This window comes from Saccostrea cucullata, unplaced genomic scaffold, assembly GCF_032062105.1.
Source record: "Saccostrea cucullata isolate Sc308-1 unplaced genomic scaffold, CSIRO_AGI_Scuc_v1 ctg9296, whole genome shotgun sequence".
NCBI lineage: Eukaryota > Metazoa > Mollusca > Bivalvia > Ostreida > Ostreidae > Saccostrea > Saccostrea cuccullata.
Window position 1 is genome coordinate 17,040 of NW_026933104.1, and position 8,167 is coordinate 25,206.

The following is an 8,167-nucleotide window of genomic DNA, read 5'->3' on the forward strand; positions in this document are numbered from 1 at the left end:
CCACTGCCCCCACTTCTGTGGTATGCCACCTCTCTCTTTATTAAACTACTGCCTTATACAGATCTTACATTTTAGCTAATGTTATTAACCTTTAAAGTCTATTCCCTGCAATTGTGTGTCTTCAGGTCTTTTAACGATGTTAAAAAGTATAAACAGACAAGGTTTTACAACTCTGTCACCAGAGAGGTACATGTATCCTGAGTTTCCTATAATACAGCGTGTATTATCTCAGTGAAGTCTCAGTACTTCGGCAGTTTCAAACTACATAAATTATCTTAGAATTTATATATTTTAGTGTTAAAACAAATTAAACAAAAACATATGACTAACGTTTTATACGAAACTAAATACAAAAACCAATTTCCGTTTCAAATTCATACCTCTTCAGTACATGTGCTAAATCTGATATACTTTCAATGTTGGTATTATGATAAAAACATTGACAAAAATGCAAACAATTGTTATAAATTAAACTTCCTGTTGATCAGAACAAAGAGAAGTGAAGCCATGGAAATATCAAAAATAATATTGTTTTTATTTGGATTTTCTGTATTTTTCTTCTGGGGAATATGTGAAAAAATATGTGGACCTCCAAAGTAAGATTACAGTTAAAAGTAAACAAAATATATTTATCAGAATCGCTGTTACTTTGAGTACAAGAACTTTTTGTGCTAAACCAACTGCTCTTTTTGTTATAGTTTATAAACCTTAAAAGTTATCATGCAGCTGTAGTTAAATCAAATTGCTGATTGATTTCAAATATACAATCGCTCATATTTTTAAAACAAATGTTATATTTTATGCAAATTATAAAATTTAATTCAGTAAACAATTCATAGTTGATTTCCTCATTGGTGCGCTGTATAAGCGGGAGCATGTTAATATTGTTCGTTTTCATAATCACGTATAAGATAAAAAAGTAAGCAACATTCAAAATGCGTACATTGTTTCAGCAGAATTGATAATATCCCCAGGGCTATACACACTTGCTCAAACGGATATAAGAGTCATCGACTTAACATTCATAGAATATCCGTAGCACCATTTCCAAATTTTTGAAAAAGGAACCTTTATATCCTTATTGAATAATGAATACCCAACCATTCGCTTTAATTATACCCCCCGCTTGAAAAGTAGGAGGGTATATAGTAATCGGTATTTCCGTCCGTCCGTCTGTACGTCCGTCCGTCCGTCTGTTATGCTTTGGGGTACCCATCTCTTATCCGCAACTCCTCTCATACCACTGAAGGAAATTTAATGAAACTTTCACAGAATCTTTATTACATATTGCCATTGTGCACCTCTTATTTTACTGTTTGATCTGACATATATTATGGATTTTCCAGAGCAAAACATGGACACTGCCATTATATTTATATGGGAGGCGGGGGTATCATTTAGTGAGCTCATTGCTCACAGTACCTCTAGTTTCTTTTCATGTAGATGTTTCTGTTTAAAATTTTGCTCCGAAAACTACATTCTTGTTGCCAATGAAGAATTTCAGCATCTTTTTAATATCAACTTCAAGTACCTGAATAATTGTTTCCTCAAAAAGTGCTGTGATTCAAACGCAGATTCAAAACCTAGCTTCAAGTTTTTTTCAATACTTTATATACTCATGAGTTTAACAAAGATGTTACAAACCTCTGGTAAAACCCTAACGTATTGTTCATTTAATCTCCTTTATTCATTTATCACCCCAAATTTATTTTAAAAAAAACCAAGCGAATGATAATTGATTCGCATATTACCTTCAAGTTATTTTTTACGATTCTTTAATAAATTTCTGAAACATTTTATCCATTCTCACAAAAAATTAAGGTCTTCCCTATCATACTTAGCTCAAAGTAGATAGTGCAAAGAATTCAAGATGAATAAGTTGTACATTGCAGATCAGATGGTACACAAACATGCTGCCCTTATTTTCAGGCAATAGGTACAGATTGTGTGGGTAGGTATAACAATTATCAAATTTCATGATTATCACAAATGCTATTTTTTCACACAGAGTAGATAATGCCAAAATTTTTCAATTTTGATGACCAAAAAAAAAAAAAAACCCCGATAAAATGTATTGTATTTATATAAACTTTTCCTTTGTGCTAGCTCTATAAAGATATTTTGCTTAATGCAAATTTGTCATTTTATATACGAGGAATATTTTTTTAAAATAAGAGTGATTAAACTCAGTAATAAAAAGATTCTAAACAATAAATTAAAGCACTGCTCTTCCCTAGATTACTGTTCAATTTTAAAAATACATGATATACAAGTAATGTTTTTTTCAATTCATAGAAAAATGTTGCCATTGTCACTAAGAATGCCCTAAGTTTGTAGTAATGGCTGCAATTATCATCTGAAGGAAAACAAATACTATAATGAAATTCTATATATCGCATATAGTTTGCAACAAGAAACTTTCAGAGATATTGTAACAAACATACTCTTCTCGTAAGTGCTACCCAAAAAATCTTTTCAGCGTTTTATGGACTTTACATCGTCATTAAAATAGTATTTTAACTTATGTAGATTTTGATATTTAAGGGTTGTATTATCTTTATTTAATACCAAGGTATATTTTCGAAAAAATATTCTACATTTAACAAAATTATTTTTCCAATTTTGACAGAATGTCCAGTAGGATACTTTGGTATGAACTGCAATATTTCCTGCTTTTACCCAGCATATGGTAGAAGATGTCAGAACAGGTGTTATTGTTCCAATGAAGATTGCGATAACGTAATAGGATGTCTCATGAGAAGTAAATATAACAATTTCCTTTTTGTTTTAAAAAGTTTGACTTTTTATTACTTGATTACAAAAATGGAAGATTTCTCTAACGGACGAAACATTTTAATTGAATGGGGACAGGGGCTGAATCATCATGAAGTACCCTTTGAAAAGAATTAGAAAACGTAACAACAAAGATGTGAGATAATGTATAGTGATCGATCTCCGAAAAATATAAACGTTACAATTCTGTAAAGCGGGCATATTGCACGGACCCAGAATATTCCAAAGGTGAGATCAGGTGCCTAGGAGGAGTAAGCATCCCCTGAATCCCGCCGTGAGCCCTACACAGGTAAAATTGCAACGTATGTTCAACATACGTTGAACATACGTTTAACATATGTTCCGAAACATATGTTCGCCATAAAAAACGAGCAACATATGTTCAACATATGTTTCTAAACATATGTTGATTATATGTTTAACATATGTTATTCATATGTTTTGTATGATCATATGATGAACATACGTTTATGTTCATATGTTGATCATATGTTGAGCACATGTTAATTTTATTTCTTTCCTTACATTTTCCTATTAATAATTGGTATTTCCTTGGATTGCAATGTGAACCAAATATTAAACTTGGCCTTAAATGCCTTAAGCAAACAATAAGAAATTAAAAGAACAAAATTGTAAGCATTAATCCTGCATTTATTTTTCAAATTTTTACACAATTCTGGCTTCGTTTCCCCGACAGTGACTGCATTGCTTCTGAAATGATGAAGAAAATAATTAAATAATCAAGAAGTTCCAACGTCATGATAATTACATGTATTATTGATTAAAATATGTTACCACAAAAAGTAATTACCTTGAGCACTTAAGAAATTTCATCAGCCCCTTCGATAATGGTCAAACGATTTGAAAACTTCTCATGTTAAGGCAGGGGTGGAGCCTACAATGTAAAGATTCTGCTGATTGAGCTCTTGGATATACAAAAAAGCACTGCAAGTAATTAAGGTATATGTAATGTGATTTGAAACTATATAACAGATGAAATTGTGAAAAGTTAACGATGACAAGAATAACGACAGACAAGGGACAGACTTCAATCCAAAAAGCCCATTCTAGTCTTAGGCTCAGGTGAGCTTTTAAGCAATAGCAATAACTTTTTCAAAATTTTGACAATTGAATTTCGAATGTTTAAATAGTAAATGCAGATTGCAAAACATGCTATAGGCATAATTCACAATGATTGAGATACAAATGTATAACCCTTGACCAAAAAATAAATACTACAAACAAACAGACAAGCATAAAAAACCCCAGACATTTTGAATACATTATAATCCTAAAACTTTCTTGGGGAAAAAATTAAAAAAAATTAAGTTGATTACAGACTATTTCCTTACCTATTTTGAAGCAAGCTTGGGGTCATGGTGTCTGTTCTTCAATGTATTCACTATGAAAAAGGCAGGCTGTATATTACACCTTTAAAAATATCAAATAATAATTCACACAGTTTATTATGTGCATATATAACTACAACAGAGACTAGTTTCTCTAGTGTTGATAAAAAGAATTAAAATGTTAATTGATGTATAAATAATCAATGAATTAACTGATACTTGTTGGAGTTTTTTAATTCAGTTTTTTCAGTATTTTTTTAATTTCATAAAATTGAATACACACATTTTTTTTCTTATTGTTCTTTTGACACTTGTAAATCATGAACACATAAAGTAGTACCTTGTATGTCTGCTTTAGATGAAAATTTATCCCCATTTACATGTAGATATTGCGTTGTTTTAGGGCCAGAAAATTCTCTTCATATCTTACAGGTTTTTAAAAATGTGCTGGAACATTGTTCTGTAAAAAAAAAAGAGTTGGATATATTTTAAAAAGCCATTTAATCATGAATTTAGATACAAGTGAAAAAAGAATTTTCTCAGGAAATATTCATTCCTTGAATACTCATTACTGGTAAACACTATGATTATTATTGTATGTACCTGATTTGTCATCACGCAATCGCCAATAAAATCGGCATTGGGTCAATAACTTCCATCGTCACTCAATAAAATCGGCAATGGGTTCTTTGAATAAAAACGACTCTGGGACGCTGAACTTAAGTTGCTTAGTACATATGCCTAATAAAAACAAAAAGTTTTCATTAAATTGTTAAAAGAACCGTATGGATAACGATCTGAACATAACATTTTACTTCAACTGCTACACAAAGTTTCTACAGTTCTACTTTCACTTTCATATCGAGATCGTGTATATATACTGGTGTCTCAATATATCGCGGTACTTAATTCTTTTGCATAAAAAGTTTAATTTGAATTTTTTCATTTAACTTTTATCAAATATTATTTATAATGCTGACTATGACCTAACTTTTTAGTGTCAAATTATTTTCCAAGCTTGCATCGTTTAATTTGTGGTTTAGTTTTAAAACAAGAAGTCTAATTTACCTCCTAAATTGGAGAGTCTCATTGTATCGCGGTATGGGAAAACATGGATGCTTCTAGTTGACATGAACGTCAGTTTTTATTTTTGAATTTTGATGTAAGTCTACATGAAAAATAAACAATTGTACAATCTAAACACTTTTAAAAGATGAACTTTATTAAAATTTTTATTAGGTTATAAATTTAATGGTCTAAATATCATAAATCGGGACTGGAAATCTGTAAAATTACGTTTTATATGAATATTGTTTTTTTCAAACAGATGTTCCATATTTCTTAATCATCAAAAAAGTAAACATGGGTAGACTTTACTTTACCGGTCCCCAGATCCGCAAGATCCTCGCGCTCATTGGACTATGACGTAACAACTACGTCACTCAACTGAAATGGGTTTAATCTACACACTACTATTCGACTGATTAAGTCTTGCACCCACCTGAGAGATTAGGGTTAGTCCTTCACTAGTATTCGACTGATTAGGGTTAGTCTCGCGTCCATCCGAGAAATTAGGGTTACGCACATTATTTGATTATAGAATCTGCCCGGGAGATTTGTGAACGTTTAGTTTCATACCAACGATGGATTAGGGTTAGTGAATCGTTCTTTTAGTTAAAAAATTCAGTTGTTTCTGTAATTTTTCCAAGATCATAATTCAGATTCATAGGCATTTCCTTCGTTTGTTTACATGGAAGATTGGCTAAGTCCGAAAGAAATGACATTAAGCATGCGCCGCACGCGCTTCGTTCAGAATTATTCTTTGTCGATTTTTTCCATGAATAAACAACTATTTATTAATTTTTTTCAGAGAACGAGGTTAAAAACTTTGTTTAAAAACAAAGTTTTAAACTAAACTTTTAACCGTAGAATTCAATTTTGGGGTCAAAAGGCCAAAAAACCTCGTATTTAAATTTTTTTTCGATCGCTCACGCGATCTCATATATACTGAAGTCGCCTTCGGCGACACTACATTTTAGCGCGTTTTTCTGGGGACCGGTAAAGTAAAGTCGTTCCGTAAACATTAAGAAACAAACAGATTGTCCATCAACAAAAGGGATATAGGCTATGTATCCAATTTTTTTCAATATACCGCGATACAATGAAACCCGCGATATAATGAGAATCGAGTATATAATATGTAAGAATAACTATTGACAAAAGAAAAACAAATTTATATGAAAAATTGGTAATGCTGGATCCGTATGGTTTTTCATTTATCATAAACAAATCCAATTTTTTTATTTGATCACCAGCAGACCAGGTTCGGCTTTTATGAACTGCATTAGATCTGTACTTGTGGATAGGAATGCTGCGCTATGCACAAAGTTTATTCGCTTCTCTTTGACCGTAATGAAATGATTTTAACACCATGAACTAGGCCAAAAGTCTTCAAAAAATATCTGAGAGCACTTACCTTTTTCCAACACCCAAGACTTCTGCTGCAGCAGTGACGTCAAATGTGACGTACACTTTCATCCGATATAAACCAAAACCGGTCCGGAATAAACCAAATGAAAACGGTTTTAAAATTTATAATACATTTTTGTTTCTACCTGATCATAAATTAAGTTTTAAAAAAGTAAAATATTTTGTGAAGATTTGAACAGTGTGGGATGAGGGTGCAGAGTAACAGAGTAGACATCCTTCTTTTTTATGCGAGCGTCTACAAGAAATGATCATCTACATTCTTGTAAATAAACATTAAAATTCATCTTGATATGTTTTTGAATTTATTTTTTTTTACCTGAAGTACATTGCTTAAAAATTAACATAAAATAAATTTTGTGTAATTTATATAAGACTTTAAAGCAGGCCACAGATTTCTGTCGGGGGGGGGGGGGGGGGTCTATGAAAGGTATACCCAGTCCAAAAAATGTAACCAAGAAATTAAGGGAATAAGTGAACTTAGTTTATTACGATTTTAATTTATGATTTATCTAAAATGTAAGGTAACTCTCAACTTTGTTGGCAGGAAAATTGAGCTGTTGAACATTTCCTGACGTTGGAGATGTTTTTTTGTAAAAAGTGTCAAACTCAAAACATATGTTCAACGTATGTTTTGAGTCGGTTATATGTTCAACATATGTTTTAAACATGTGTTCGACATAGGTTTTAAACATATGTTAAACATACTGTGGAAAATTCATATGTTCAACGTATGTTTAACTTATGTTCAACATATGGTTCTCAAACCATATGGTTAACATGCGTTGCAATTTTACCTGAGTATGTATTGATCAAAGATATGTTGTGTAGTCAATTCAGGTATAAAACATAGGCTTAATACTTAGTAGGAAACAAGTCAGCCTAAATATAAATCAATGATAAATCACATTTATCTTCAGAGTCGTTATAACAATGTACAAAATGGCAACTTTAAAAGAGGTTTTCGAAATTCAAGTAACATCAACTTATCTGTTACTAGCTTGCCTCGGTTTAGAATTATTACTTCTCAAATTTTTTTCTGATTTATGTTAATGCTAAATATTTCTTCAAAAATCTAAGGTTTGAAGTAAACAGTCTTAAGAATATGATGTTGGTTTCTGATATTGCATTAATCGTTCCATTAATACTTGCATTTGTTTATTTCTGAGCTTAGTCAGTAAAATCCGTGCGATAATCTAACTAAAGAAATCTTTTGAGGCGATGATTTTAAGAATCATCAATTAAGCGAGACTCTTTGTCCATACAATCCTCATTAAGTCAAACATACCCCTTTCTTAGTCCTTTAATTGTAACACGAACAAAAACAAATAACCACGTCTATTTAAAATAGTAAATTATCATTATTTACCCCCATTGCAATGAAAGTCAACATTAAGCGATTAGTAATCGATCCTAGAAAAACCTTTAAACAAAAGATATCGGTAGACAGGGCATAAAGCACGGACCCTAAATAATGTAAATATTGTAAATAATGCTGTACAACTTGAACCAAAACTCTGCTAACTTTCGGCTCAAGG

The 8,167-nt window shown here is 31.4% G+C and overlaps 2 long non-coding RNA genes across 3 annotated transcripts; one reads left to right on the forward strand and one right to left on the reverse strand.

Moving 5' to 3' along the window:
* Nucleotides 1-494: 494 nt before the first annotated feature.
* Nucleotides 495-2,747, forward strand: LOC134237270 (uncharacterized). The gene is made up of 3 exons (XR_009985791.1): nucleotides 495-596; nucleotides 1,893-1,951; nucleotides 2,630-2,747. It is a non-coding gene; the product is annotated as an uncharacterized LOC134237270 (long non-coding RNA).
* A 676-nt stretch (nucleotides 2,748-3,423) lies between these two features.
* LOC134237271 (uncharacterized) lies at nucleotides 3,424-6,930 on the reverse strand. 2 transcript variants are annotated; one of them, XR_009985793.1, is made up of 6 exons: nucleotides 6,619-6,930; nucleotides 4,746-4,883; nucleotides 4,483-4,589; nucleotides 4,146-4,224; nucleotides 3,605-3,688; nucleotides 3,424-3,504 (listed from the first exon to the last, which is right to left on the reverse strand). It is a non-coding gene; the product is annotated as an uncharacterized LOC134237271 (long non-coding RNA). The 2 variants fall into 2 exon arrangements; XR_009985792.1 differs by having other exon boundaries at nucleotides 4,483-4,602; nucleotides 6,619-6,924.
* Nucleotides 6,931-8,167: the final 1,237 nt, after the last annotated feature.